Genomic DNA, 14,031 nt, shown 5'->3' with positions numbered 1-14,031 from the left:
CAAATGGATGGACCGTGTTTTTCGTTTATATATATATATATATATAAACCATTCAAAATGGTAATATAAACCATTCAAAAAAAATAAGCGAATACATATAAACGAGCGTGGATCCGCTCACTATGCTCACCACACGTCGCTACAGAGGCACAGGATTGTTGTCCCCTGTCGCACCGCGGAGCGAAAGGGGGACTATGGTTTTCCCCTCCATCCGTGTGTCCGTGCGTGCGTAAGCGAAGGACCCCATTCGAATTTGGTGTGTGGGTGCAACCCACGTCAAAATCCAAGAGGGCCACCGCCATGTATGTCTGAACCTTGTGAGCAGAATATCTTGAAAAATAAGCGAAGTACCAACTTCTAATTTGGTGTGTGGGTGCAACTCGGCATAAGGAAGAACACTATAGAAAATTGGGTCGCCACGTCAAAATCCAAGATGGCCGCCACCATATATATATGTCTGAACCTTGAGTGAAATATCTTGAAAAATAAGTGAAGTACCAACTTCTAATCTGGTGTGTGGGTGTATCGAGGCATAAGGAAGACCGCTATTGAAAATTGGGTCACCACGTCAAAATCCAAGATGGCCGCCACCATATATATGTCTGAACCTTGTGAGCAAAATATCTTGAAAAATAAGCGAAGTACCAACTTCTATTCTGGTGTGTGGGTGTATCTAGGCATGAGGAAGAATCCTATTGAAAATTGGGTCGCCACGTCAAAATCCAAGATGGCTGCCGCCATGTATGTCTGAACCTTTTCTTGAAAAATAAACTAACTACTAACTTCTAATCTGGTGTGTGGGTGTATCTAGGCATAAGGAAGAACGCTGTTGAAAATTGGGTCGCCACGTCAAAATCCAAGATGGCCGTCTCCATGTATGTCTGAACCTTGTGAGCGAAATATCATATCATAGCATGTTTTTCTGCATCTTCCACTTTGTCAACTCACATCACTTCCCCGACGGGGGACCTAGGCGTAACGCTTGTTTTAACTGAGGATGAGGATAATGACCTGACTGAACTTGAGTTGCTGTGCTGTCTTGATTTATACTAATCATCATACAAACATTTATTTTGTACAAATTTATTTGTAATATTGGTGATATTATTTATTTGTAATTTATTTGTAATCTAAAAAGCTTCAAGTGGTGTAAAACTCAAAATGGTCAAGGGTCCAAGCTGGTATAAAGGGTCTTAAAAGGGTCTTGCAGGTCTTAGGGGTCTTCAGGATCATAGGGGTTATTTGGATCTATGGGTCTTCTTGGTTATTAATGGTCTTTTGGGTTTTCAAGTGTATTTTGGGTGTTCGGGGTATTTTAGGTCTTCGGGGTCTTTAAAGGTTTTTGGGGTCTTCGGGATCTTTAAGGGTCTTTGGGGTATTTTGGGTCTTCAGGGTCTTTTGGGTCTATTTTATTTTTTTGTATACAAGATCGAGGCTCGTGTTACAGCTAACATTAGTGACAAAAAAAACAACATAAACGGACACATAAAACATATAATAAAGGGAGTGGGAGACAAGATTGGGAGAGGGAGGGAAGCACACAAGTACAACAGTAGAGAACAGCGACATCGGGAGATCTGTGGGAGGGAAAGGGCTTGGGGGAGGGGGCAGGGGAATTGGGGAGGGGTGGGAGAGGTATAAAACAAATGGACACTGCTAGGACTTCCAGGAAAGAGGTCGGTATTTCAAAAAAGTGGATCTGGGGTGAATTAACGGAGGTAGAAAAGATCAAGGTTTTGGATTGGGGAAGATAAAATTATGATGAGCAGCTGTTTTAAAGAGCTGGATGGAGGAATGGAACTAAAGAGAGTGAGGGAGTTTGTTCCAGGAGCGGGAGAAAAGAGAAAAGAGGAATGAAAGAGTGAAGGTGAGCAGAGAATCTTGATTTTGGCAGTTTCACCAGAAGAGGGCTGCTGGCAGATGTTGTGCGACCTGAAGGGATATTTGGGGGACAGAGCTGGGGGAGCAAGGCCGGAGAGAAGTCTGTAGAAGACAGAAAGACCACCAACCTGCCTGCAGTGAGCGAGTGAAAGGCCCTCACAATTAACTTCATCGCGGGAGATGACAATGATTCTGAATGCTTTGGTTTCTAGCACGTGAAGCCGAGATAGGTGTGAGGCAGGAGCACCAGCCCAGAGGGAAGAGCAGTATTCCATTGAGCTGTGGATGAAAGCCTTGTATGTGGTGAGGAGCTCAGGTGTGCCAAGGAAGGACTTCACATGATGGAGGATGCCCAGTCGACGTCTGGCTTTGCAGGCCAGCTTGGAAATGTGGTTTTCCCAGGGAAGATCATGGCAGATAGTGAGACCCAAAAGCTTGAGTTACAGAACTTCTTGATGAGAAAGTAAATGGGAGGGTTGTCCAGATGGTCTTTACAGAGAGACATCGTGAGAGTGTGAGATTTATCAGGATTGAAACACATGTTCCATTTGTTTGACCAGCCTGTGATTTTGTCCAGGTCTGCAGAGAGTGAGGAGGCTGCAGACTGCCGATCTGAGGGATGAGGAATGGAACTACAGAGTGGAGTCATTAGCAAAGGATTTTCCAGAGAGTTGGAGAGATCATTGTTGAAGACCAGAAAAAGCCATGTGTGGATGTTTCCATGGATACCATCGGAGGAGAGTTTGGTGAGCAGAGCGGGGTGCCAGACCGTATCGAAGGCACGAGATATGTCAAGGGAGACAGTTCTGATTTCATGTTTGGCATTGAGGACGTCAATCCATTGTTGAGACGGCAGAGGCAGCATGTCCAGAGAGAATGACCTGGTCTGAATCCAAATTGATGATCAGAGATCAAGCCATTGGAGAAGAGGAATGATTTGATATCTGAAGCAATGATGGAGTCCATGACTTTGCTGATAATTGGCAGCACGCTGATTGGTCTGTAGTTGCAAGGATCTGTTTTTTCACCTTTCTTATGTAAAGCGGTAATGTTGGCTGATTTCCAAGCTGATGGCAGATGACCTTGCAGAGAGAGGGTGTGAAAGAGCGGCAGAGCAGGATTTTAGGACCCGTGGGCTGATGCCGTCTGGTCCAGTTGTAGAATCAGAGTCGAGGTTTGACAGAAACTTTTCCACCTTGTCAGGAGAGAAGGACACAGAGTCCAGGAGCAGTTGGGTTTGACTGGGTAAGGTGGGAACAGAGAGAGATGGGTTTGGGACACAAGATTGTGAGGCAAACACAGAGTTGAGGCATTCAGCTTTGTCACGTTGGTGTCAACTGTGTAGCCGTTTGAGGTAAGGGAGGGGATGGAGGGGGAACTAACACCAGAAACATTTGACCAGACTCAACCAGGATTTGGAGGAGGGAGACAGGTTTGAGAGTTTAGTCTTGAGAGTAGAGAGATATTTTTTCCTGGCTCCCCTGAGAGTAGACACACACTGGTTCCGAGCTTTCTGAAAGCAACGGAGATTGCCTTCCATTTGATTTGCCTTCCATGAGGCAAAGACAAGTTGTTTCATAGCAACTGCCTCACCACAAGATTCAGTGTACCATGGACGGGAGGAAGGGTATGTCAACTAAAGACGAGATGGGATAAATGTGCTTGAGAGAGAGCAATTTACTTTGGAAGAATTCCCAGGATTAGTTGATGTCAGAGGCAGTAGAGATGGGAGACCAGTCCAGATGATTGATGGCTGCTTGAAGACCGTGCCAGTCGGCCTGAGTGAAATTCCAGACTTGTCGATGCTGAGGAGGCTCTCTGAGAATGGCCAGAGAGATGGCCACTTTAACAAGGAAATTATCAGATGAAACGATTGGAGCAGAATAACAGCAGACATTTGCAGGAAAGTTCGTCATAACCAAGTCAAGATGAGAAGATGCTTCGTTGACTGAGATCCGGGTCGGGAAATTGACAGATTGTGACAGTCCCAATGAGTCACAGAAGTCCTTTGCTGAGATGCCACGGCTGGTGTGAGAGGTACCCACACACAGCCAGCTGGCATGATGACTGTTGAAGTCACCACATATGAGGAAGAGAGAGTTGGGATGAGTGGATAGAAGTTGGTCCATGTTGTCAGACAGTGAGATGTAAATGGAGTCATCACTGTTTGGCGGACAGTGCAACACATACATGAACAAAAGGTGGGAACGGAGGGGAAGCCGTAACTACAGGTACTCCTGGGGATGTGGTGGAGAGAGGTCAGTGCAGGGAGACTGAGGAAGAGAATTTTTGATAAAGATAGCAACCCCACCACCAGGATGAGGCTCAGGTTTATCATACCGGAGGAGGGAGTAACCAGGGAGAGAAATGAAGGAATCAGGGACATCTTGAAGGAAGAAAGTTTCTGTTAAGCAGATCAAGTCTGTTTTGTCAGAAGCAACATGTATGGACAGATCAGTCAGGTTTCAGCGAAGGCCCCTTATGTTTGAGGTCCAAACCGTTAAGGAAGAGGAAGGGGGATCATTGGATACAGGACAGTGGAGGGGAGGGATAGGGTAAGATGAGGATGTAGGGAGAGCCGTTGATAGTGTGTCGGAGATTTCAGAAGAGCTAGGAGAAAGGGAAGGATGAGGAGTACAAAAGGTTTGATGGTGATTGGATGAGGCACAGTGAGGTGTTGATTGAGGGGGTCAGAGCGAGGAAGAAGGTTAGAGGAGATGGAGGTATGAGTTGGAAGGGAGAGGAAGCGGGGAGGCGGCCGCTTTGAAGAGGAGCGGTGAGAGGGGAGAACTGGAGAAAAATGGAGGGTGGGGAGATTTGAAGGGGGAGCGGGGAGTTTTGAAAGGGAGGGCAAGGGGGGAATTTATGGGGGAGGGGGAGTTTGGGAGGTGAGGGGGGAGATTTGCAGGGGAGGGGTTAGGAGGGAGTTTAGGAGGGGAGGTGCGAGTGGGTAGATTTGAATTGGAAGGGTGAGGGGGGAGTTTAGGAGGGGAGGGGTGAGTTTGATTTTAGAAAGTGTTGAACGATTAATGGAAAACGAACATTTATTGCAAAATGAGGTTTTTTTTGATTTTCAAGTCGCAGATCCATTTGAAAACGTTAGAGGAGGGGTGGAATGCAGGTGAGTTTAGGGAATGTAGAATGGAAGAACTGTAAGAGATAGAATTTTTATTTGAAATGGAGTGATTTGATGAGCAAATCGAAGACAAAGAGAAATGAGAAAAGTGTATTATAATATACAACAGAATGCAATACAAGAATACACTGCAGGGGAAAGTTTAAACATTTTAAAACAAAACATGAGAACCATCTGGGAAATTCCCTGAAGTGAGGGCATGGAAGGGTGGGTCTTCGGGGGTGTTTTGGGTCTTCAGGGGTGTTTTGGGTCTTTGGTGGTGTTTTGGTTCTTTAGGGGTGTTTTGTATATTCAGGGTCTTTAAGGGTCTTTGGGGTATTTTGGGTCTTTGGGATATTTTGGTTATTTGGAGTATTTAAGGGTCTTCAAGGTCTTTTCGATCTTCATGGTCTTTTCGATCTTTGGGTCTTCGGGGTATTTTGGGGGTTCAGGGTCTTTCGGGATATTTTTGGTATTTGGGGGTCTTTTGGATCTTCGGGTTATTTTGGGTCCTCTGGGTCTATTGATTCTTTCAGTGTCTTCGGCTTCTTTGTGGTCTTGATGGTTTTTTTTTTTGTTTGTTTTTTGTATACAAGATCGAGGCTCGTGAAAGAGCTAACATTAATCACACAAAAAGACAAACTGACACACAAAACACAAAAAACAAGGGGAGCGGCAGACAAGATGGGGAGAGAGGGGGAAGGACACAAAAGAGAGGGGGAAGAGGGGGAAGGACACAAACACAACATTTGAGAGCAGGGACATCGGGAGGACTTGGGGGGAGGTGGGAGAGGAATAAAATATATGAACACTGCAAGGACTCTGGGGTGAATTACCGGGGGTAGAAAAGATCAAGGTTTTCGATGGGGGAAGATAAGAGATTGTGGTGAACAGCTGTTTTAAAGACCTGGAGGGAGGAGTGGGATTGAAGGGAGAGGGGGAGTTTGTTCCAGAGGCGGGAGAAAAGGGGAATGAAAGAGTGAAGGTGAGCAGAGAGCCTAGACTTTGGCAGTTTAACCATAAGAGGGTTGCAGGCAGATCTTGTGCGACCTGAAGGAATATTGGGGGGACAGAGCACAGAGAGAGCTGGGGGAGCAAGGCCGGAGAGGAGTCGGTGGAAGACAGAAAGACCACCAACCTGCCTGCGGTGAGTGAGTGAAAGGCCCTCGGTGTTGACTACATCGCAGGAGATTCCAATGATTCTGAAAGCTTTGGCCTCAACAGCGTGAAGCCGAGCAAGGTGTGAGGCAGGAGCACCAGCCCAGAGGGGGGAACAGTATTCCATTGAGCTGTGGATGAAAGCCTTGTATGTGGTGAGGAGCTCAGGTGTGCCAAGGAAGGACTTCGCACGACGGAGGATGCCCAGTCGGCGACTGGCTTTGGAGGCCAGCTTGGAAATGTGGTTTTCCCAAGAAAGATCATGGCAGATAGTGAGACCCAAAAGCTTGAGCGACAGAACTTCTTGGAGAGGATTGTTGAGAAAGTAGATGGGAGGGTTGTCCAGTCGGTCCTTTCGGAGAGACATTGTAAGAGTGTGAGATTTGTCAGGATTGAAAGACATGTTCCACTTGTTTGACCAGTCTGTGATTTTGTCCAGGTCTGCAGAGAGTGAGGAGGCTGCAGACTGCCGATCTGTGGGATGAGGAATGGAGCGACAGAGAGTAGAGTCGTCAGCAAAGAGATAGAGAGGATTTTCAAGAGAGTCAGAGAGATCATTGATGAAGACCAGAAAAAGCACAGGGCCCAGAACACTACCTTGGGGAACTCCAGCCTGAACAGGAAGAGGAGATGAGAGAAACCCATTCAGGGCCACACGTTGACTACGACCAGAGAGGAAGTCCGCCAGCCATGCGTGGAGATTTCCATGGATACCAAAGGAGGAGAGTTTGGTGAGCAGAGCAGGGTGCCAGACCGTATCGAAGGCACGTGAAATGTCAAGGGAGACAGCTCTAAATTCCTGTTTGGCGTTGAGGACCTCCATCCATTGTTGAGAAAGCAGAAGCAGCATGTCCAGAGTAGAGTGACCAGGTCTGAAACCAAATTGATGATCAGAGATCAAGCCATTGGAGAAGAGGAAAGATTTAATATCTGAAGCAATGATGGATTCCATGACTTTGCTGATAATTGGGAGAAGGCTGATTGGTCTGTAGTTGCTGGGATCTGTTTTTGCACCTTTTTTGTGCAAACCGGTGATGTTGGCTGATTTCCAAGCAGATGGCAGATGACCTTGAGCAAAAGAGAGGGTGAAGAGAACAGAAAGAGGGAGTGAAAGAGCAGAACATGATTTTAGGACCCGTGGGCTGATGCCGTCAGGACCAGTTGCAGAATCAGAGTCGAGGGTTGACAGAAACTTTTCCACCTTGTCAGGAGGAAAGGACACAGAGTCCAGGAGCAGCTGGGTACGACTGGGTATGGTGGGTACAGAGAGGGATGGGTTTGGGACACAAGTTAGAGGCAAACACAGAGTTGAGGCATTCAGCTTTTTCACGTGCGGAGTCAGCCGTTAAGCCGTTTGAGGTGAGGGAGGGGATGGAGGGGGAACAAACACCAGAAACAGATTTGACCAGACGCCACCAGGATTGGAAGAGGGAGACAGATAAGAGAGTTCGGCCTTGAGAATGGTGAGATATTGTTTCCTGGCTCTCCTGAGGGTGGACACACACTTGTTTCGGGCTTTGTGAAAGGAAATGAGATTTCCTTCCGTTGGATTTGCTTTCCAGGAGACGAAAGCAAGTTGTTTCAGGGCAACAGCCTCACCACAAGATTCCGTGTACCATGGATGGGAGGAAGGGTATGACAACTGAAGACAAGATGGTATAAATCTGTGCATGAGAGAGAGCAATTTACTTTGAAAGAATTCCCAGGATGAGTTGATGTCAGAGGCGGTAGAGATGGGAGACCAGTCCAGATGATTGATGGCTGCTTGAAGACCGTGCCAGTTGGCCTGAGTGAAATGCCAGACTCGTCGACGCTGAGGAGGCTCTCTGAGAATGGGTCAGAGAGATGTCCACTTTGACAAGCACATGATCAGATGAGCCGATTGGAGCAGAAGAAGAGCAGCAGACATTTTCAGGGAAGTTTGTCATAACCAAATCCAGAAGAGAAGATGCTCCGTTGACTGAGATCCGGGTCGGGAAATTGACAGATTGTGTCGGTCCCAGTGAGTCGCAGAAATCCTTTGCTGAATAGCCATGGCTGGTGAGAGAGGTACCCACACCCAGCCAACTGGCATGGTGACAATTGAAATCACCACATATGAGGAAGAGAGAGTTGGGATGGGTAGATAGAAGTTGGTCCATATTATCAGACAGTGAGATGTAGATGGAGTCATCGCTGTTTGGTGGACGGTACAACACACATATGAACAAAAGGTGGGAGCGAAGGGGAAGCCGTAGCCAAAGGTATTCCTGGGGGTGAGGTGGAGAGAGGGCAGTGGAGGGCGAGTGAGGAAGAGAGTTTTTTTATAAAGATAGCAACCCCACCTCCAGGACGAGGCTCAGGTCTATCATACCGGAGGAGGGAGTAACCTGGGAGAGATACCAAGGCATCAGAGACATCATGAAGGAGGAAAGTTTCTGTTAAGCAGATCACATCTGGTTTGTCAGAAGTAACCTGTATGGAGAGGTCAGTCAAGTTTGAGCGAAGGCCCCGGATGTTTGAGGTCCATACCGTTAATGAAGAGGAAGGGGGAGCATCGGGTGCAGAACAGGGGGGGGGGGGGGGGAGGGGTAGGGTAAGATGTGGAAGAGGAGGAAGAGGTAGGGAGAGCTGTTGAATGTGTGTCAGAGATTTCAGAATAGCTTGGGAATAGCTTGGAGAAAGGGAAGAATGGGGCGGACCAAAAGGTTTGATGGAGATTGGGTGAGGCACAGTGAGGTGTTATTTGAGGAGGGGGAAGAGCGAGGCAGAAGGTTTGGGGAGATGAAGGTGAAAGTTGGAAGGGGAAGAAGCAGGGAGGATGCTTTGAGGAGGAGGGGTGAGAGGGGAGTCTAGGAGGGGAGGAGCGAGGGAGAGTCTCGGAGGGGAGGGGTTGTGTGGGGGGGAGTTTAGGAGGGAGGGGAGGGAAGGGGCAAGGGGGGAGATTTGATGGGTGATGGGGAGTGATTTGGAGGGGAGGGGTGAGATTGGATTTGAAAAGTGTACGATTCATGGGAAACGAACATTTTTTGCAAAATGAGTTTGAGACCTTCGAGTCAAAAATTACGTTTGAGGACACTGGAGGAGGGGTGGAGTTCTGGATAGTTCAGGGAATGTAGAAAGGAGGAACTGTAAGAGATGGTATTATATATATTTTTTGGAATGAATAGATTTGGTGAGCAAGACGAAAGCATCCTTTTGTAGGAAAAGAAGAAAAGGGTGTTATAATATATGAGAGAAAATAGTTGTTCAGGGGAGAGATTATACATTTCTAACCGCGTGATCGCGAACGAAGAACGAACGAACAAAAAGAACAATAAATAAACGAATAAGACCTGGGAAGGAAATATTTTTTTGGGGTGTTTTTTTTTTTTTTGGTGAGTACAGATATTAAACAAGGAGGTACGGGGTGAACGACTGGTACGAAACAGAGAACGAAAATAATTTCAGCGCATTCGACGAATCGCTGAGAGAAAAAACAAAACCACAAGGTCGGAGACGGTACGGTAGTCTAAGCTACGAGTACTAGGCCGCAGAATACTCGATACCATTAACCGACGATTGTGTATACATGTACGAAAAATTAGCACCGAAAATTTTTGGGGGACTTAAAGGGTCCACAAAGGTCTAAGAGGTCTCGGCAGTCTCGAGCATTGAAAGGTATATTCCGATAATACGTAATTAATAGATAGGATGCCACCAATGTTCAAACAGTACATAATTAATAGACGTACGTAATTAATAAACAGGATGCAACCGACGTTCATACACTACGTAATTGATAGACGTATGGAATTAATAGACAAAATCACATGGTTTCACGGGTGAATACTCGCACCGACCGTGTTTTTCGGTCATATATATATATATAATATATATATATATATATAATATATATATATATATATATTATATTATATATATATATTATATATATATATTATATTATATATATATATATATATATATATATATATATATATATATATATATATATATATACACTGAAACGCAAAAGAAACTTACCACCTTTGAAACCTTTAAATATCAACAATAACACTGCGTGTAGTAAATGTGTGAACGTATTTGTGGACAATAGTGTCCTCACTGTCAGACAAAACGGTCATGGATGGTCACTTGAACCTTCAATGGTCACTTCATAGCACAGCTGTTGAACAGCCGTTTTGACTGTCAGTGATTAGCCAAGGGGTAGCCAAACAGGGATTAGCCAAGTTTATTTTGCGTTTCAGTATATATATATGTATATATTTATTATGATGTACCTTTTGTTTTGATGCAGACAATGCAAATAACAATTGTTTCATTAAAGATTCATAAGTAGGCAAATTAATTACCAAAACTAAGCAATTGCAAAAGGAGATCTGATGAAGAAGTGCTCTTGAAGTTGATCATTCCTTGGTTCAAAATAAATTCTGAGGCTAAATTTACAAGGAGCAGTGCCTTGAATTTAGACCTGACAAATTAAACCCAGCATGCACCGCACTATTTATTAGGAATCCCAGGGATACATAAAGGTAAAAGTAAAACATCGGGGCAATACCCCTGGCGCTCACCTGGTGGAATAAACAGTATATGTACTCTATACTGCACTGACAAAAAGGTATTTTAAACCAATTTCAATGGTTGCTAGAAGACAGGGCAGCATGTAAAATCATAGTAACATCATCATAAGACTTTAAACAAACAAACAAAAAAATACCTATTTTGGGGGCCACCCCCACCTCCTCCCCCAACCCCATATACCTCCTCAGACCACAATTTCTCTTCTGTCTTTAATAAACATTGGTACATCACAGGTGATGAAGGTTGTGGTGAAGTTTCATCGAAATTACGTGTGTAGTTTTTGAGAAGAAAGCATATACCTATTTTGGGGGGAATTCCCCCCCCCCCCCCACACCCTAGACGTCCAATGGGGCAGATTTTTAAAATGCCGTCAACAAACTTTGCTACATCACGGGTGGTGAAGGTTGTGGTAAAGTTTAATTGAAATTCTATGTGACGTTTCAGAGAAGAAAGGAAATACTTATTTTGGGGATTTAAACCTGGAACCACTTTGACCGCCCCCCCCCCCTCCCTAGACCCACTTAACTTCGATTTTCTTAGTGCCGTGAACAAAGTTTGGTACATCACGGGGTGATGAAGGTTGTGGTCAAGTTTCATCAAAATAGTGTTTGTAGTTTCAGAGGGAAAAGCAACTTCCTATTTTGGGGGTCAAACCTGGATTCACTTTGACTCCCGTTAGACCCCGATTTTTTTAATGCCGTGAACAAACTTTAGTCACAACATAACATATATCATTTGTGCCAAATTTGGTCACAATCCCCTGAGCGGTTTCGGAGAAGAAGTTTCAAGTGTTTACAGATGGATGGACGGATGGACGGACGCCATAGCATAAGCTCCCATGAACTTCGTTCCAGGTGAGCTAAAAATAAAATACAATTTCAGACATTCACAAGTGAATATATAGAGGGTGGTGATAAATAAATTATATTCACAAGTGAATATATACAGAATATATACTACTTTCCTATTTGAATGTAGATTTAAAAAATATATATATATACAAAATCATGCAGTTTGCACCATCTTGTAGTCCAACTCAGAGGTACTTTCTTTTGTGTAAAGGAATGAAGGTACAGGCACAAATATGAACCAACGATCGGTACTTTCATTGTGTAAAACAAGAATGACTTTGCTGTCGTCCACTGTAGTCCACTGTAGTCACAACACGTACAATGCGTTCTGATGGGCTTGGTTAAGCCTTACTACTAGTACCCGACTGCAAAGCCGCAATGAGCCGGCGAAGCAAAAGCCTCTTGCCACTATTTTACCCATCACGATGACATCGGTAGGTTAGGTAGTTGATAGTAGGTCGGTGTAGGTACCGTACCTGGTAAGACTTGGTAAAAGAGAAGAGCAGACAGTCCTCCCCAATACCTACATACAATAAATGTCACAAGAAGCTTAAGGAAGGAACTATACGATGTGCTAGCTTAAGGCCTATTTTAAGAAATTTTAACTGGGCTTAACATACGTTTTCACAGTATGTGTGTCGTCTTCTAACTTCAGTCGCTGTCAGGGATGGTTCTCTCCGGGCACTGCGGCTTCCTCCACCAGAAGAAGTTAGCTTGCAGTAAGATCAGTGCCGACAGATCAGACGATAGCGCCGTTTCAACGGCAATGTGTGACTGTCGACGTCGTTAATCAAACCGAGCTTTCTTTCTTTATGTAAAGCACTTATACCATATTTCTGGCCATGAAAAACTATCCCCGACGGCCACGAGATTTCTAAAAAATAATTCTTCGTCAATTTTAGAATATTTGACGCCGTTTTCACCCTCCGAAACGCGTAATAAGCTTTTTAAAAACATTTTTTCAAATGCTCGAATCTCATTGGTTCCGGTGTTTGGTGACGATTTTCGTTGAAGATAACGAGGTTGGTCTTAACGTATTTTAATTACAAATTAGAGGTTCATTAGATTGTGAATCAAAGAACGACTGGTGAAACAAACTCCTATTGAACTTTTTCGCAATTGTTTTATGCAAACTTCCACATCCGGTCGATGGCGGGGTTGGCGGCCTCCATTGCGTGATTTGGTTTTAGAAATATTTTTTCAAATGCTCGAATCTCATTGGTTCCGGTGTTTGGTGACACTTTTCGTTGAAGATAACCAGGCCCGTGCGGGCCGAGGTTGGTCTTAAAGTATTTTAATAATAAATTAGAGGTGCATAAGATTGTGAATCAAACAAAGACGGGTGAAAGAAACTCCTAATGAACGTTTTCAATTTGTTATGCATACTTCCGCATCCGCAAGATGGCGGCCTCCATTGCGCTTCGGAATTCTCAAGTCAAGGCATAATCTGGTTTTCGACATAATACGTGCGTGTTTATTGACAACACCGGCTTCGCCGGCTATTATTCGACACATGATTAGATTTTTTTGGGGTCGCTCATCGTGAATAACACTATAACCAAACAAAGCCAATGGAAATGTGATGCAACAAATCAGGGCAGTGCATAATCTGCAATGGCCTACAGGCCTAAAGTGTTCGGCCCATCAGAAAACCAAGATGGTGGCCCTTTTCATTTCAACTCAGTGCTATTGTGGGTGGAGTCAAGCGACAGATGTGGGTGTGGTCTGGCAGCTGTCTGACCAATGGGTGCACATTTCAAAAATCGAACCCCAACAACAATAACAGCAACGCGAATTCTTATAAACCTGTGGCATGTCTCAGGTAATGAACCAAGGTACCAATTTAGATTGAGGATGTGCTGCAATATATTTGCTGTTAAGAAATATGATAATTTTGGAGTTTGACACCACTCTATGCAAGTATATTGTAATAGCCACGGGACCGGTCCGGGAATGACCGAATAATGTGGGCCATCAACTAGCCACGGCCGCCAGCTGGGCCCCCAATTCTCGATTGATTGGATATGATTGAGAAAGAAGCACCTTTCTGTACAAGATCCCACAATTGACAGTGCATATTAGAGCAGAAACTCAACCATGAAATCCAAGGAACTGTCCATATAACTCTGAGATATAATCGTGAGGAAGCATAGATCTGGGGAATGGTATAAAACAATTTCTAGAGGGTTGAACATTCCCAAAAGCAAAGTGAGCTCCATCATTAGGAAATGGAAAGAACATGGAACTACCCAGGCTCTTCCTAGAGCTGGACATCTGACCAAACTGAGCCACCGAGCAAGAAGGACCTTGGTCAGGGAGGTGACCAAGAACCAAATGACCACTCTGACAGAACTACAGCGTTCCTTGACTGAGATGGGAGAACCTACCGGATGGACAACAGTCTCTGCAGCACTTCACAAATCTAGGCCTTATGGGAGAGTGGTCAGACAGAACCCACTTCAG

General features: G+C 44.8%; 1 long non-coding RNA gene across 1 annotated transcript in view; it reads right to left on the bottom strand.

Moving 5' to 3' along the window:
• Positions 1-14,031, bottom strand: part of LOC137432614 (uncharacterized) — a 36,315-nt gene that overhangs the window by 17,192 nt on the left and 5,092 nt on the right. The gene's annotated exons all lie outside the window — the stretch shown is intronic.

Source organism: Myxine glutinosa, chromosome 8 (genome assembly GCF_964187855.1).
Source record: "Myxine glutinosa chromosome 8, kmMyxGlut1.1, whole genome shotgun sequence".
In the NCBI taxonomy this organism is placed as follows: domain Eukaryota; kingdom Metazoa; phylum Chordata; class Myxini; order Myxiniformes; family Myxinidae; genus Myxine; species Myxine glutinosa.
This window is presented reverse-complemented; position numbering and strand designations above follow the sequence as displayed.